The sequence below is a fragment of the Drosophila simulans genome, chromosome 2L (assembly GCF_016746395.2).
Source record: "Drosophila simulans strain w501 chromosome 2L, Prin_Dsim_3.1, whole genome shotgun sequence".
NCBI classification, from domain to species: domain Eukaryota; kingdom Metazoa; phylum Arthropoda; class Insecta; order Diptera; family Drosophilidae; genus Drosophila; species Drosophila simulans.
Window position 1 is genome coordinate 14030746 of NC_052520.2, and position 18479 is coordinate 14049224.

Consider the following 18479-nt stretch of genomic DNA (forward strand, 5'->3'; position numbering starts at 1 on the left):
TCCCTCATGATCATTTTTCGCGGCTTTTGATTTTGACAAATATTACGCATACGCAGCGTTAACCGGTGAGACACATGCCACATGCAATAAGGCACTTTCACTTGCTCACATTGCATGGTTAATTTAGGAGACAGATTATTCAACTGACTAATTTGTTACGAAAAAAGTGTGGAAAGGCGGTCCGAATGAAATTAACTAAGTTAATTCACATGCATATATAATAACAGTAGGTGAAGTCAATGAGGCTCTCTGCCTGTTTATTCCGAAAATTTTGATGTTTGATATATAATTACGGATTTTGTCTCAGTCAATTTCTTATGAAAATAAAACTTGTTATACTTTTCAAAGTAAACAAAATAACGATTTGCATGAATTTGTTTTGCATTAATTTTGCATCACATTTTTGTTATTTATTCATACAAAACGCACACTGAAAACCACCGAAACGTGATTTTATATGCATATAAAACTATTTCTGATTTCTGCGGCCAAATGGGTCAGTGCTGTCAGCAACCGCTTGATTTGGGTCAAATGTGCCCACAGAATATTAAGCAAACAGTTTTTTCGGCAAAGGAAGAAGGAAAAAAAAGAATAAAAATTATTATTACCATTCGCATGGCAATAAAAACACACAAGAGATCGTAGAAACCCGAGAGGAAGTTGTTAATTAATACTCAAGACAGAGAGCTGGAAAAACTTCTGGGAGTCTCCGTTGCTCGGAGCTGGCAAGTCGGGTTTTTTAATTAAAAACTGGAACCGCATGGTTCTACGTTTTCTGTTTTTGTAGTTTTTGTATCCACAATTCTCTTTTTTATGCACGGGTAATTTGGTTACATTCGAGCTACTCCACCAAGGGCTATCTTCGAATTTCTTGTGGATGCTAAGTAGCGAATTAATGGGGCATTGTCGGGCCCTTCGTTGGGTGAAAATGGCTGGGTAAGTATCTTTTGGGGGCACGTGTACCCGGAAAAGTGTATGCATTTGTAAGTTTTATATTGCTCCCGAACTTTCAGAATTCCTAGTGTTTAATCACACGTTTTTTATTGCTTACCTGGAATGAAAAGATATAAAAATTTGGATTAGTCGTAGGCCATTATATAGATAAGGTTTATATCGTATCAATTCTTGAAAGCAATTTCAGAACTCAGAATGGTGCTTTTACTTCCTATTGAAAACAATTTGTGGTTTCCGTCCCAGAAATCATTTCGAAGTCGCTTTGGCAGCTACTTTCTATTGATAAAGCCGTTCAGATATAGACTTCCGCCCATTTCCTGTTCGGTTGCACCTTTTATTTCGAAACTGTCTCCCTGATGCCGTCTATAAGTTGGCTATCTGTCTGGCCGCATAACTTGAGAAAACATCCAAGAAACTAAACAGAGCGTACTGCCGGCATTTTAAGGGCACCCAGGGTCGTCACGGCTATTTTTAAGTACCTGTGCGTATTTCTGCCCAAGTTGTATAGTTTTTTTTTGCTTTGTGTTCTTTTTGGCATGCAATAAATTTGTGTTTTCTGGTCACTTGCAAAAAGAAACGCACTGACAGCTGTCAGTGTCTGTATCGCGCCGTCGAAAAAGTATCTTAAAGATACTCGCCGAGACTGCACGATTCGCACTCGTTTCAGTTGATTTCCCTGCTGTGTATCCGCTACAAATCAAAACTGCAACTTTCCAGCGATTGCGACAAATGTTTTCACTTTTCATTTCCAAACTAACAACCAACGCATTTGACAGCCACGCCCATTTCCTTGGCAATTCAACTCCAATTGATTGATTGATTCACTGGCGCGAGGTAATCAATTAAATATTAACTGCCATTGTCAATCAGTCAGTCTTACATCACTGCATTAATTACCAAGACGAGCCGTGACTTTAATCAATCCTGAAGTTGCATCAGTTGAGCCAAGTCAACGAACCAAGAGCCAACTCAACCCAATTTCCTATCAATTGCCGTCAGTTTCTTTTTTATTTTTCATTTTCTTGTTGTCATAACAACAAAAGCAGCTCTTTAATGTATAATAGACAAGATCGAGTTGGAGAAATAAAAACAAAACCAAAAAAAATTGAAAAAGTGGAAGCTTTTGATTTAACCACTGCCTGCAGCCGCAGCCATGGCCAATCAATTTTTCTGTTTTTGTTTTTATTACTGCTGCTGACCATTGACCACCACCTCGACATCATCGATTCCAAGTCGCTGCTTAATCATAGTGGAGCAGCACCAAAATCCAGTCCATCCCATCCCGTCCACTCGACTCCACTCCACTCCACTCCACTCCAAGTCCAAGACCCATACCAAGTCCAAGTCGAACAAGGAGCTCGCTTCATTATGCCAGCAGCAGATATTTCTTTTCCAGTCCGTGTTGCAGCCAACAGTTTTCATGTTGTCGCTGCTCCGACCATTGGCAATCATTGAATCATTTCACCCTTACCCCCGATCCTCCGCCCAAGGAGACCATCTATCTATCTATCTTATAAGCCATCTATCTGAACGCCTGCGTTCGGTTCGATTCACTGGCTCTGACCTACGATAAGTTTCGCTCTGCGCCTGATTATACTCATAAAACTTTCGTATCTCCAGCCAGGGCATGCATAATTGTCTGCTCCGGCATTTTGGATAACATCTGAGGTCTTGTTTGCCTATAAACCTTTTCTTTTGGGTCGTCGGGGTTGGAATTGGTTGAGATACGGCTGTTTCGCTGGAGCACGGTATACATTTTAGATTTGTGATTGCAATTAGATGCAAATGTGGGCGGATTGCGGAGAGCATGGGCTAGTTTTTTTAATAAATTGGAAAGTCTACCTGGACTCATTTCCTAAATGCAGTTAAGCAAATGAAGACCCATTTCTTTAAGTTGCCTTAAAAATGGAATTAATGTTCAATTTCTGATTCTCTACCACAGCAATTAGCCCACTTAAAAACCGCCACCTGTTAACCACAAGCTAATATTTCTCAATAATCAGTATAAATTGCTTCAGCGCAATGAGAATTCAATTGAAAGAATCGTCTGCATTGACTAAGAGCAGAAGCATTTGAATTTGTATAAATAGATACAAATCACGGGCGGACTCGATTTTCCAGGGGGAAAAAATTAGTAAACAACCGGGAAACGTGGGGCTACCTGATGTCTAAGTAAATAAATACGAGAGTGGCAAAAGCAGCAGGAAAGAGCTAGGACCGTGCGGTGGCCCCCAAAAGATAGGCATTTCGAGCCCCACACATAAACTATGTAAGCCAGACGCCATCGAGACCGACCCAGTGACCAAGATATATGCTGGTCCAGAGAGGATGAGGCTGAAAACGAGGCGGAGAAAGGAATTCACATTCCCCGCGGTGTAAAGAATTTATGTGAATTTTCGTTTGTGCCCCACGAACACGTAACTCGACGATAATGAACGATGATCGGTCATAACAGAAGGAGGAGGAGATCTCCAATCTAGAACGTGCGATTAATGGGAACAGTTGGCTGGGTGCTGTGGCGCCCCCTGGCGTTGAAATTGTCATTGCATTGAAAATGAAAAGCGCCTGCGCGAACGAGTTTCGGCTTTTCCACAGTTTTCCTGAACGCGCCAGCCGCCGGTTTTGTTTTGCTTTCCTATTTTCGCAGTGAAATCGATATCGTCGATGTGTGCACGTTTTATAATTTTCCCAGTGAAATTTTCTTGATGTTGTATAGATGCATCTTCGAACTGCTAATATTGCTTTTTGTATCTTTTTTCTGTAGCTGGTTTGCTTCAGTTTCTGTTCGCTAATTAGCGCTTCTTTCTGTCTGTTTGAACTGCTTTCCAATTGAAAATTATTTTTTTTTTCATCAAACGAAACAATTTTCACGCGCCAATTCCTGGCATTGTTTAAACGGCACGTAAGTAAAAAGTTTTATATTTTTAGAAACTAAATGCGAACAGAAACACTCAACATTTTAGGGGGGAGATTTAGCAGATTACAGGAGAGTTTGCTAAGACCAACAGCAACAAAGTCAGATTTAATAATAATTAAAAAATCTCGAAGCAGTTAATACTTTTATTATTCCCAGTTTAAATATTTTCAACGACTTCATTGTAGGAAATTCCATTGGTTCTCCAAATTGATTCGTTAAATCAACGACTTCCTTTGGGTCAGTACAGCCATGTGGTTTCTTCATTTCCCCGAAAATTTAGACAACACTTCCATCTAACAGCAGTAGTCAAGTTGTAAATTTTCAACAAATTTGTCAAAAATGCCATCAAGTTGCTTAAGAGGCTCGTAACTCATTTGCATTCAAAAAGAACTTAAACAGCATGTGGGTCAAAAAAAAAAAAACAGAACCCCACAGGGGCCACACACAGCAACAGTCGAAGCAGAAACATAAACAAAACCGCCGCCAATTTATGACACTCCACAAAACACTGACAAAAAAAGATTTCCAAATGCTGGGAGAGAACCCCCTCAAACTAATTGCATTTCCTGTCGGATTCCGGGGAGGGGAACTTCCACAAAACGCATAAATTAACAACAAGCGCAACTTCCGATAGACAATAGAACAAAATAACATGGAATAAAATGGAACAAATGAAGCATAAGAGAAATAACAATCAGACAGGGGAGAACCATTCGAACCATTCCATTCAACCCAAAGTGGAACCAGGGACTTCTATTTGGAACAAATTCCAGCCAACTGGAGGGGAGTTGTCACAGCCGTTCAAGCTTGACGAGCGGAGTTTCGACTGCAGTTCTGCCCCCTCAGTTTCGACACTAAATGACCACCAGAACAGTGGCGTACGTGGTTGGAAAACTAAAAGGGGGCTTCACTTTCTAAACTTAATATTGTGTCGGAATATATTATTGCGACAGGAAGTGCATTCTTTAAAATACTTTTTGTTGACAACTGTAAAATATATCACTTGTTAATTCTAATAACTATCGCCATTTTAATTTTGGTGTATTCTAGATGGAATTATTCAAGCGATCTTTTATATATCTTTTATCAAAAGTTAAAGCCCCCTTAGCCCTTCAGAACTCTGATTATGCCACATGCTGCACAACTCCATTGGATACGAAAGCAAGGGGAATGTTAATTAGTTCTGCTTTAGCTTGTTTATGTTGTTGTCTGTAGTTTATGTTGCTTAATTTTAATGCGCAGTGTAATTACATTCCTGACCAGCGTTGGACCCCGAACAGCTGGGCCACAGAACGAACTCCTTCGCGGCAATAAAAAGAAGGCGAGAATATTAAACTCTAGACCATTTATTATAGCCCTTCTATGCAACTCAACGACATCCAGAACGGATGCTCCGCCATAATAGCACCGGAGTATTCCAACGGTTTTCTAGCTAAAATCCATAAAACGAGCAATACTTTCGAGTTCGAGAGTTGAGAGTCATAAGAAGTTGCTGAAGCGTATAAAAATTTGAAATTTGCATAAATTACTTAAGTAATTGGTGAGGAAAGGAATAAAGATTCATTAAGATTCGGTCATATGAGCAGTGAAGCGCATGCAACTATCAAGGTCTATAAAGTTTAGTAATAACGATTTTAAGACTATTCAATAAAGAATTTAATGATGAGCTGGCAAGAGAATGTCAATGCTGTGAACAAAAACACTCGATACAACGTTCGTTTTCTTTATAAAAAAAAATGAGGAGTAAAGCTTATTAGTAATTCAGCGTGTTTTGCGCCTTTTGTTTGCAAACACTTGATAGCATGTAGCGTTACTTTTTCCTGCCTTGATTTGCAATTTCCTGCTTATTATCCAAACAATAATAATAAACAAACATAAGTTTATTGCAATAAAAAATTACGCATTTATCGTTGGATTTTTATGTCGGATTTAGCTAGTCATGACTTCAGAATCGAAAGCCTTGACCACCTGCTGCCAGCCAAAAAAACCTTCGCTTGCAATCGCAACGTCATTTTGCAGCTATTAGCTAACAATTTGATGCATGCAAAAGGTATATATCTCGATTTATTTATAGTTGCTGCCTCCGCCTTATCTAATCCAACCCAGTGACGCTGAGTCTCCTCAACTGTTCTATAAAGAATTACGCGTGGCACATTCACACAGCATCGGCCAACGGATTTCGTAATCTTCTGGCAAAAGTGGGTTGACTTGGGTTGGTTACGATTCTGGCTTCTGCTTTTTGCTTAGTGTGTCAGTCTAAATATATATTCGCTCATTGTTCGGCTGCATTTCAATTGTGCATTTCATTGGGGCACTACAATCTCTAGAGATCTATGCCAATTGATCTAGAGACGGACAGGCAGGTGGGAGCCAGAGCCAAACGTCGAACTGTTTTAACAAATGCGTTTATGCCGCTTCAGATAGTCCCATGTGGTTTCGCATTAATTCGTGGGAATGAAATGTTTGTCATTGTGATTCTTTGATTTGATTAATAAACAACAAACTACCAAATAAGTTCATTACATAACGATATGTAAACCAAATTGCACTTGCACTTTGCTTAGAAGCAAAAGCTCGCCTATCTTCTGATATTAACTAATAGAGCATCTCAGCTTCGTAATCTCGGAATTCAGCGCACTGACGATTTCCATGTGATATCTTTAGCTTAATTGTTGCTACGTGTACTTTTCGAGAAAAATGTTTGTTGTCTTGGGGTAATTGTTGCTTATTTGCCTGCATGCTTGCCTGCCAGTCGTCTGCTGATCGTTTGACCGATCCGTTGCGCTTGGCTGTTGTATAATGTCAATTACTTGTGATTTACGACAGTTTAATGATAGACGGCGATACTCATAGGTTGCATGCGTCGAGGGTTCCGAAGGAGATGCAGAAGGACGTGGGGCAGTGGCGAATCGCACTCACATACTTCGTAATAGTTGCTACATGATGCGAGCTTAGCATGTGATGGATGTGATATTTCAGCGCTGTGTTCTTGTGCCCAGTGTTGCATGTAATTGGCTCATAAAACTTGGCCAAACGAAAAAAAAATAAAAAGAAATGAGAGAATAGCCTTTGATGGACGCAGGGAACCGCAACTCCTGCCAAAAGGGCGAATCGATTACGTGGCTCACTTACTTAGATGTCAACAACTTTGCTCATCACCTAAGTGTCGAAGAGCGTGTGTGACGTAAGAAAGTTAGATGAACCTGAACTAAATCTGAACATGAATATGCACCGATGGCTCATCGTTTTATTATTCATGAGACAAGCCAAGAACTTTAGGTGTTGGCGGCTCTTTCAGTCGCACTAAATAACAATTAGCCGAATAAGGGTAAAGCTTTTTGTGAAATTTTTCATTTCATAGCTAAGCTAAATCACCGTTTTGGATAACGAGTTTTTGAAGAGGGGGCGCCAAAAATTTCACTTTGAGATGCTGACGAGATTAACAGAGCAGAGTCGTCGATAAATTAATCGAAATTTTAAAGCCACTAATCGAGTGGAAAATTGAATGGCAGTTAATTACATGTATTATAAAAGATTGCACGAACGATTCATTTTTGGCAACATAAAACGCGTACCCAATAATCGTTAATTTATAAAGATACCGCAGCTATCTTGTGTATAGAAAGCCAACATCATAAACTCATAAATTAATATAAACGAAATTTGATATTGGCCATATAAAAAAACTGACAATTTAACCAAGGCAATATGGGAAAAATATTTGATAAGATAAACTATTTATTGTTAGTTAACCTGGGGTAAACCACTTCATTTTCTAACATAGCATCATTATGAGTAAGCAGGTTCTGCTTTAAGTTTTTGCAAGATGTTATACCTTGTTCGTATTTTTTTCTTGTGCTTCTATAGATATCTGTTTTGGTTCTAAGCTGAGAGGCTGAAACTACCGAAAGGGAAACGAACTCATTGAAATTCTTGTCAGGTTAAACGCGCGAATTGTGTGGAATAACAAAGGAAACACATCAAACCCATCTCTGGATAGAACAAAATGGAGAGGGGCGGTTAGTTTATAAAAGCTATCATCTCTGTACGCAGACCCACGCCTCCCACTTTTCCCGCCCACTTGACGCTTTCCCTCTTTTCCGTTTAAGGCACCGCCGCCACTAAGCCCACTAAGTCCATCAGAAAGTTAATTTCCAACTGGCTTGTCAGTGGGCCACTAATAATAGCAAAATATGACCAAAGTGTTGAGCTCCAAATGCAGAAAAGTTTTAATTAGAAAAAATATTTCAGTATAATAAAGTTATTCTCAACTTTTCGCAGAAACCTTAAAGCCTTCGCAATGCGTGGGAGTGTGGGCTTAAAATGCCAAGGACCTGGGACAAAAGATGGTTTTTGTGGCAAGTATCTGCCAGTTGGCAGACAATACAGTTGACACATATCGGAGTGCATTCATTGTTTTTATCGCATACAGGAAGCCGGGAAAACTCGACACGAGGTTATTAAACTCCCTAGCAGAAAGCTTCTGTCAGCCAGTGCACTGATTTGTAATTGTTTTCTGTTTGACTCGTATTATTATTATTATTATTATTCGCTTTCCATCTACGTTTCATGCATTTATCAAGCCGCAAAGTTACTGGCTGATTAGAGAGTCGCGTCGCGATGTCGTTGCCACTTAGAAGTGGGTCACCGATTTGTTGACTCCGAAGAGGCGGCACTATAAAAGTATCTCTGCGGCACACATTGATAAACCCAGTTGGCAGTTGCACTTTAGGTTGCATTATGCATTTGGTGATTTTACGGCGTCACTTTGTCGCTGTTGTTGTATTTATAATGGAATTTACGATAGTTGTGGGAGTGCTGCTGATTCCATATCAATCGTTTTCGTAACACTAGGTTAGTAGAGCAATTGGGGCAGAGGTATGTGCCTAGATAAGGTTTTGATTTTGAATGGGGCTAATGGCAAATTATTGACTCGGCGACCAATGACCCATGTGGGGAATTTGGAAACAACCGCTTGCGCAAGAACTTTATTAGCCATTCGATACGCTTCGCAACAAAATTCAATTAATTACTTTTGTGTTCCCTTTCTGGCAACATGACACTCCACTCCAGTCCGACTGGCAAAGTTCAACTCACCTTGTCCAAAACAAAAAGGTTTACTCTTGCGCAATCAAGACGTCTGCAAAAAAAAAAAAAGAAGAAGGAGGAAAAGCACACACAGTACATGGTTAGATAAATGCCAGACAAAATTGCCAATCAAATAAAAATAATTATTAATTACAGCCAACTAGACAACTTGTTCTAGCCAGGCTATTAAAATTAATCAAAGTCGCTGCGTTACAACGCAATGCCATGTAGGAGATAATAAATTGTGGTACTTATTCTACCTGAACCACATAAACAAAGTGGCAGCAACAACCACCGATTAATGGTACTGGTACACCCACCACCACCAACGACCAAGCAAAACTTGTCAACTGTAACGCAAGACAATCGACGAATAAAAAAATATGCATAAATTAATATAGAGATAAACAAGGGAAAAGGAGTCCATAATATCGAGTGCGATGACGAGCCATGTAACTACTGCAAATTGTCATGAAAGTCAGGGTTATATTTACGGGAGGCACATGTGCGTAGAGAAGTGGGGAGTTGCATGCTAAAGCCAGACTAATTTCATGCTCAGTGGCACAGTATCTTTTATAATTGATAGAGGTTGGGGGCACAACAGACAGTAAAAGTAACTTGGGCCCAAAGTGGTTACTTGATATCGCAACAATCACAACTTGTCGAGGACAGGCCGGATTTCGCAAGCTGATGACAAAGTTGGCCAACTTTGTGCCAGTCAACTTGGTTGGAAAAGAAGGAGAACGTAAGCTGGGAGGTAGTGATAAGTCGGGTTGGGAATACAAAATTTTAATTTGAAATGGTCCAGTCTTGAGAAAAATAAACAATAAAAGAACCAACTTAATTGACTTTATATAGGCACAAGTAGCATATCCATCAAATTATCAAATTATCCATTTCATGTACTCCATAACAATTTCTTGCTTCTATGACGCACTCACACACTAGATCATTCGCCCTTTCCCAGCTGTAACCTCAAGTTCATTAGCACCCATAGAACCCCTCCTAGTAAACTAAACTCGCGTAGTTACTACAACAAATTGCCAATCAACTTCCAGCGATTGTCGTTGTCCTCGTCGTTGTCGTTGTCGTTCGTTGGCCCCAAAAAGGCGGACTAACCAGCGACAATCCCACACCACCCACTATCCACCCTGGTGTAACAGCTGATGACACGCACTTTGCGTGTTTATTTAATAAATAAAAATTTGCATAAATTTGCCAATGTGAGCGAACGAATTGCAGAAGCGCTGTTGACATTTCTCCCGCATTTGTGAAGCGTTGACGCCAAGTCGAATGAATAGAAATGCAAACACATTTATTCCGCCATTATTTATGGCCTTGCAGAAAAAAAAGAAGGATTTATTGTGCTAGAAAATCACAGTATAAAAGAATGCTGTCATAAATGAAAAGTGGTTATATTTATGGGCTACTTAAATTACATGAAGCTCAGCTCATGATAAAAATCAAACCGCTATACATTTGGTTTTATGATGATCTGTCATTTTGGCTATGTTTGACAATATGTTAATGCAATATAAGCCAATATAATGAAATGATTATATTTCGCTAATGATAAAATAACCCCTTATTTAATAGCAAACCTAAGCGAATAATTGAATATGACTCAATCTTGAGAGCATTGGCACATGTGTACATTATGTATTAATCTTTCTCGGCTTAGTGGAGCACTTCCCACAATCCATTAGCCCCATAAATCAGAGGTCTGTTCTTAAGCCGTGTCTGGAATCGCCTTGAACCCGGGCAAGCCCCATGTCTTATGTCAGCTCAAGTTACTTCGCAGCTAGCCACTCATCTTGTAAGCGATCAATCTCCAACTGCTTTGCATCTCAGTAACTCAGGCGAACTAATAACCCGCCATCAGATTTCTGGGCGCCCCGCTTAAGTGTAACTAATATGCGATCTTCGCGATGGCTAGACCGTAGTGCCTTTTGATTAATGGTTGCCGCTACTGTATCTACTGCAGGGGATGGGGGGAGCGCTTCAGATTTACAAAAGCATAGAGCATAGAAATTTATGCGCGTTTCGATTCGAGACGCACGACGATCGCAACGGATCAGATCTCAAAACAAAAAGAAGAGCCAGAGGCGCAAACTACAAAATTATAGAAGATCGAGTTCTCGATCGCGATCGCGATCGCATTCTCGTTCAGTGTGGGCTTTCATTTGGCTATGAAGTTAATCGACTTTAAGTGATTGGCCAATGTGTGAGTGTGTGTTTGTGTGTGCCTTAAATGGCCAATCTTCAATGTTGAGCTAAACCATTTATCTTCCGCTCGGTGGCTAAAGTTAGGAGCAAGCTGGTTGTTTCCTTTCCTTTACCCTGGTCAAACTAAAGCCCCAATTAGCGACAATCATTTTTCATTTGTCAGCAATCAGATAGTGGAGTCATACAACAAATATTACTGGTTATCTGGTCATTATCTCCGTCTCAGTTCTCAATGTCAAGTCAAGCCGGACTGAGCTACTTTACAAATCATAGTTCTGTTTGCCCAATTCTCAGTGCAATTTTGTATCTTGCAGATACACATAATAGCTGGGCTCTTGCAGTCTTGTGAAATGTTCGCTATTATATAACGGGTTTTACTCTTTTGTTTCTTGTTGTTGCTCACACCGGAATAATTATGCCAAATATTCAAATAAATTATCAACTAGAACAATTGCCGGGGCGGAGAACTGGAAGCGAGGGAGGGGAGGCTGAACAGCTGCACAGTAGCAGCGATTTTCAGCTTTTGTTATTCACATTGTTGCACAAAAGTTTTACATGATAATAAATTTAAGTGCGAGCGAGTGAGATGGAGCTAAAAATGCGGGGCTATTCGCCTTTTCTTTCTTTCTACAGAGTTTCTGAGTGGGCCAGAGATGAGACTATTGTCTGTTTGCTTGGCTTACAATAAAGTTGGACTATGCGTTTTGCAGGGTGTCGGCTTGTCAAATGACAAAAGCGCAAAGAAATTTACTTATTTTTATAAATTAGATTATAGTGGCAAGCCGAATGAATGAATGAACTAATCTGCTTCAAATGGATGATAAGTGATGTGAAAAAGTGACCAGAATTTGGTTTTAAATTGTATAAGTATTAAAAGTCGTTTATATTATTTCTTCTGTACATATCTTCCATGCACAACGAAACCAGAAACCTCTTCGAAGATGATTAGGCCATGCCCATTTCCGGACAAAATGTTATGCATATTGAAAAGCCCTCGAGACACGATATTAGCGTGAATAATTATTCATATTCATTATGGCCATTAGCCGCAGTGCTGGTGAATGGAATACTTTACACTTGTCCAGTTTGGTTTTGTGTTGTCTTTCGCTCATTTTCCCCCTTATGGCTTGGAATTTTTCCGATGGGGGGGGCCAAAAAAAGAAAATGCAGCGCGTACACATGCAAATGCCTGGCGAATGCCAAACAGTCTCCTTGGCACTGGAGGTGTTTTCTTGGCACTTGATTAAAATGCAGCGACTGCGTTTCGATGGCCATAAGTGCCACTGGGAAACTGCAATCTATGGGCGTTGCACTTGTGATAATTCTTGATCCGGGAATTTGCGGAAGTTAGGTTTTACTCAATGCAGGGTGCGGTCTGGGACCTCTATCTACCTGTGTATCTTATCCCCATCTACTTGGTTACCCTGCCTTTTGTTGTTTGCCGACCAGCTGACATATCAAATATTTAATTATCGCATGTTTTACCTTAAAATTTATTCTTTTGCGGTTTGTTTATATATGTGCTTATATGCTTTTTATGAGCGCTTCTCGTGTGCAATAACCTTGCCAACAAGAGCTCAACAAACTTGACATGAAAGCATTTTACACAAAAACACAGCCAAAACTCAACAAAAAAGGAATAAAAGAGCCAAGCGCGCCATCTAAGATAAGTTCAAATTGGTGTTATTTTTGATGTTTTTCGTTTTTTTTTTTTTAAACCGATCTTATTCGGCGCGGCAAGCATGAAAAGTGGCTCATTGAATGCTCTTGTTAAGCTTGATTTTATTGTGCTCACATACGAACATACATATATGTACACTTGTAGATTGTTCATTTGTACATATGTTTGTTCGCGATTTCATTCGAATTTTACGATGTTTACATTTCACTTTGTTTGTTCGTTGCGATTTAATTCGCTTCCTAGCCGCACAAGGCTGAGGTTGACTTTCACGCATCATGAAAACGTCCGTCTCGTGTCGAATTCCATTTCATTACCTCCATTTACAGTTCTGTATTATTTTGTAATTCGAAATCGATTTCGCTTGGCAATTTGTGTGGAAATGTCTGAGCAACAGCAAGGCTGTTTCACTAATCAACGAATGTGCTCTTTAGCTATGTGCTATTGTTATACGAGCCATCTTATCGCAAGGGGTATCATATGAAACAATGTAAACTGCGGTTTCAAGGGGAAGGCACTTTAATGGGAAGTTTGGCACAAAGAAGTTATCTATAGTGTCTTGCTTGCACTCTGTGTATTTAGCTGTTTATAGTTCATACACATTTCGGTCATTTTCATGACACATTCGACAGAACTCAATGGCATTTTTTCCTTATCATTTCGCCTTGCTTTCAGCTGTTCCAGCAGTTTACATTGAAATATGCACGATTTGATATCGACAAATGGTCCCAGAAACAATAAACAAAACTGTGATTCCGCATTATTGCCTTAGAGCATATTGCGACGCCAGAAATGTCATAGAAATGTGATTTTAATTCTATATTTGTAGGAATTTCATATCTTTAAGTGCAATAAATTGCAATTACTTATGCATACATTTTTGAAGCCCAAGACAAAGACAGATTGAGAAAAATGAATCTAGTCTGAATGAATTCACTTGTTATTCACTGCGCAACCATTTGAATTTCATTATCGCTGTCGCTTTAAAGCAGTTTAATGTGTGACAGTTTATTTGCATAAAACGTAAAAGCTTCAATCCGGAAATTATTATTATAAAAAAAATTCAATAAAATTATATTAATACGAGTCTTACCTAAGATTACTTAATTTCTTGTTGATAAGTTTCTCACTATATGTTCACACAAAACATAAAGATTTCTGTAAAGATAAGAAAAAATTTAGCGTTAGAAAACGGTTTCTATTAATCAAAAAGAAGATATCAATAAGCTTTTGCCTGCAGAATAAACGACCTAATTATGTCACTTAATAGTGACCCTGTTCCCACGAAGACAACAAAACCTTATCTATTAACACAAGTTCTACTGTCCTAAATATACCCAAAAAATAAACAATTGTAAAATTACCTCGCATTTATATAACGAAATAAATTCAGTAGAAATATCTTATGTATGTAAACCTAATTCCATCTCCACCTTATCGCGGTGCGTGTCTGCAACGTAATTGTTTAATTGATAAGCAAAGGGGTATATCAAAACTGCGGAAAACCAGCCCGCCTAATCAGTAATTGGGGGCGTATGTGAGTCAGTGGTTGATAACACACGGGAATCCAAGTTGTTATCACAATTGAAACATTATTCATATCATCAAATATTACAATATAATGCGACATATATACAATTTACTGAAAGACGTTTGATATCAAATTATTAACCATAATTTTACCCCAAGCTATTAATTAAATGAGTTCGTTAATCAACTTGTGATTAAGTAACATGAAATTAACAATGCAAAAGGTAAATACAGGCAATAAATTAACAGCTTAACTGCAGAAATCGCCGCTCCTTTTAATCGGAAAAAAATCGAAAGTGTCGACGGACTGGGGATATATTTTGCAAGGCTAACAAATCTTCAGATCGTGTGTTTGTTTGCATGACTCCGACTGACTTCAACGATTTCATATATTTTGTTTTGTTTCCTTTAATAATTTGCATGCCGGGGCAATTTTTCATTTTATATTTACTGAGCTTCCTTGGTTTCCTCATATTGTTTATGATTCAAAGGCAGCTGGCTAAGGCAACCAAGCCCCCAAAAAACCAGATTCAGAATCTTAAGATACACTCTCTAAAATTGTGATATCCTGACATTATTAATGTCTAAACTAGAATTGAATAAGTTTGCTATTGCACTCAACAATAATAGAAAACTATATATATGTTTTTCCTCAAAAGCGAGTGTGGGCTGTTAAAAAAACTTGGCAAGTGAAAGTGGCATAGAAAAAATGGCAGAAAAAAGCGCAATCCAAATAATATTGCTCAGCTGGTCAAACATCTCGGCAGCTGTTTAACTTTGTTTCGATTTTGAATCTATTTTATGGGGGACCGAATGTTGTTTATCGGGTCTACAGTAAGACAGGCAAATAAATTCAATTCGCCAGCCACTCCGAGTGTTGGTCGTAAAAATAACAATAAATCATTGCCATCAATCGAAGACGTAATCAACAGTGCGAAGATCATTAAATTTGTGTTATTATTTTGGCTTTAAGTTCCTCGCCGGCACTTTCACACATGCCCTGAAAGATATCTGTTATGAAACAGTTCTCAAATCCAATTGACACTTTGGACAATGCCAAATCAGAGCGAACTCAAAACAGACATGGCAACAGTGTTTGCCAAGACGGAAAATCCAATTAGGAAAATCACACAGAGTCAGCAAAGCGCGTAAAACCAAAAAGACCGCCACAAAAAAGTGCGAGGGGAAGCGTCACTTATCTACAGAGCTCCAGAGACACAGCAGGAAAAAACTAAAAAATAAACACCATAATAAAAAGAAAATAAAAAATAAAAACAAATCTCTTTTGCCTGTTTTGCATATTGAAATATCCTGCAAATAGCACAATATGTTTGCTGTCTGAGCGCAGCTGCTAATTTAACAACAGACAGATGGAAAGAAATATGATTAACCGCAGAGTAACGATACAAAATGGGTGTTGCAACTGGCAATCGGAGTGTGCAACTGCCAAGCCAAGCCAAGCCAAAAGCCAAAGCCGTGGCCATTGCATGATTTTTCCACTCATAATGAAACCGAAAGCAATGCAACCAACTGCTGCGAAAATCTCCTCAACGGCTTTGGCGTAAATTAACGTAAAATACTCGAAAGCAGTTAGGCCAAGACACCAGACACATTGTACAGCCCCCATGGAGAGTGAGTTTGAAGTGCGGATTGGAGCTCAGCTCAGCTGGCAGGTTTCTTTTTTACCTTATTTTTTTTTTTTTTTAGCACAGCACACCTTGATTTACCTGCGCACAGTAGTCTCCTGCCTCCATCTCTATAGCAATCTCCGGCTACCGATCCCCCAAATCTGGCCAGCACGATCATTATGAGCAATGAACAGCATCTAAACGATTATGGCTCGGCGACTGGCAGCAGTTAAATTTGTCGCTGCCATACAATCTACCATCTATGAGGTATCCTAAGGTGTACAGAGCACGTGCAACACGCTGCCCATTTTGATGGATAGATAGCCTAGGTAAGGGAAGGCTCGCCAGCTGCAGTAGCACTTTCAATACTCTTGTCCAAATACTAAAAAATCTGGATATAAAATACATCACGTTTCTTTAAAAGCAAGCTATCGTAAAAAGGGACATAAAAGATTTATGACCAATTTATAACTGGCTGTTTAAATTGCAATTTTTGCATGCTCTGTAGCTCTGTCTGCTACATCCTATCTACAAGTTTTACTGTTATATGTTGTTAGTTGTTAATTTTAGTTTTTCTTGCAAAATCAACTTAAGAAACGTTTGGAAAGTGCGGTGTGCAAAATGCATACACTCATTAACACACTCATCGAAATCGAACAAAGATTGCCAAAAGAGGCTAAAATAAAAATGTATAGAAATAACTCATTTTGTTGCCTGCCGTTCGGCAATTTACAAAACACATTTGTATCATTTTCATAAAAAATAAAAATTATGGTGCGCAGCGAAAACTATTTTCATATACTTAACTATTTTATAGTTTGAATTTTTTTCAGCTCCCCTCCAGCGCCACTTCCACCCACTTTGACGCTCATTGGCGTGGTGTATTGCGAGTACGCCTACTTTTTACATCATTTATTATGTGGGCAAACTAATAATGAATGCGTTTTGGCCCAAAGAGGAGTAGATATCAGGTGGGGACTGGCAATATTGCATGGCACGCTTCGTTGATTACTTCTGCGTTAGTCGAATTACTCGGCTGCAACCAAAAAACCAAATGTATGATTCAATAAATCTCTCTTTGAGCCCATGTTTCGGCTTAAGTAGCCAACTTATGGCTACAATACTTCTTTACCTACAGATACACTTGTGTATATAGCGAGTATCTGTGGGCGTCTTTACCATTTCGTGCGCTCGATGAGTGTCAAGAACTTGTCTTGGCCATAAAGAGAAACCGGCAGAAATGTGCACCAAATGCAACAGTCAAACAATTTTGATTTTAGCCTCCGAGTTTTTCTCTTTTTTTTTTGCAAAAAAGTTTAACCAGTTTCCCCACTAGTTGACAGTTGGCAATTGAAGTCTTTTTATGGCAACTTGCAGAATGAGGAATACGTTAACTGTCTGACAGCCAAATGAAAGAGTAGGCCGCAGCTCAACCAAAGGTTGCGATCATGGTCCATGAGTGGCTTGGTCTTTCGTAGATAAAACCAAAAATTATTTAAACATGATCTGCTATTTTTAGATATTGTAATGAAATATCTTCTTCACAAAGCCCATGAGCAAAGACAAAGTCAATAAACTTTGGATCAGGTTAACCATCCCACAATCGAAAAAAGTGCAACCATAAACATAAAGCCCGCTCTCAGAACGGGTTATAACTGATTCCGCACCGCGATCTCCAACTGATAACCCCCACAATACCAATTGCAAGTAAAAATTCGTAGCTCGGAAAGAACACAGACAAATCAATGATGGAAGTGCAGCAATAAATGAGAGAGAGATATATATACATAAGCTATAGACGTAGACTGAGGCGACTTTCAGCAGAGCATCGCCTATGAACCTGGCAACCGGTTTGGCTCCTCCATATAGACAACAAACAAATAGAGTAAAAAGCACAACCTGAGAGGCCATAAACCAAACGAGCGAGTTGCAAAGGGCAGGCCGCAAAGTACACAACTCAAAACAATTTTTAACTGCATACCAATACGTAATTACGTTTATTAAAATACTATTAAACCGAAAAAAATGTATATTTTTCTATGCCCATTGTTGATATATTCCTATTAAAATAAATTGCCATTTTCTACGACATGTTTTAAAGATATAATGATTAGTGTACATTTTTCTCTGTGCAGTAGTAGCACTAAGAACTGCGACCGAGACTTCAGCCAGACTTCAGATACTCGCACTTTTGGGGTAGATACAAAATCGAGTTTCTCCGGCTCCAAGAGAAGACAAAAAAGTCCAGGAGCTTCGAAGGAGGCTCGGGCCTTTTGGTCAATGACTGTCGGTGGAGAACTTGGAGTCCCCTCTGGTAACAGTTGACTTGACCATCATTATCATCATTCATTTTTCATGGCTGAGTGCCTGGCAGGCAGTTAGCTCTGATTGTTTACAGCTGCCGTAGTACAAGCCAAGATCTAAACAGGTTTCCAGCCCAGCTGTTAGCCCGGGTCCA

General features: G+C 39.2%; 2 protein-coding genes across 10 annotated transcripts in view; one reads left to right on the forward strand and one right to left on the reverse strand.

Moving 5' to 3' along the window:
- The window catches only part of LOC6732311 (dual specificity tyrosine-phosphorylation-regulated kinase 2), a 49018-nt gene that overhangs the window by 22969 nt on the left and 7570 nt on the right, over positions 1 to 18479 (reverse strand). For 3 of the 6 annotated variants that reach the window (XM_039291219.2, XM_016178283.3, XM_039291218.2), the window contains 2 exons: positions 13957 to 14021; positions 8969 to 9011 (listed from right to left, as the gene is read on the reverse strand). The gene's annotated coding sequence lies outside the window, so the exon portion shown is untranslated. The remainder of the gene's footprint in view (positions 1 to 8968; positions 9012 to 13956; positions 14022 to 18479) is intronic. The other 3 variants (XM_039291222.2, XM_039291220.2, XM_039291221.2) reach the window with 1 other exon arrangement.
- LOC27207580 overlaps positions 1 to 18479 on the forward strand; it is a 41130-nt gene that overhangs the window by 7493 nt on the left and 15158 nt on the right. The window lies entirely within an intron of this gene.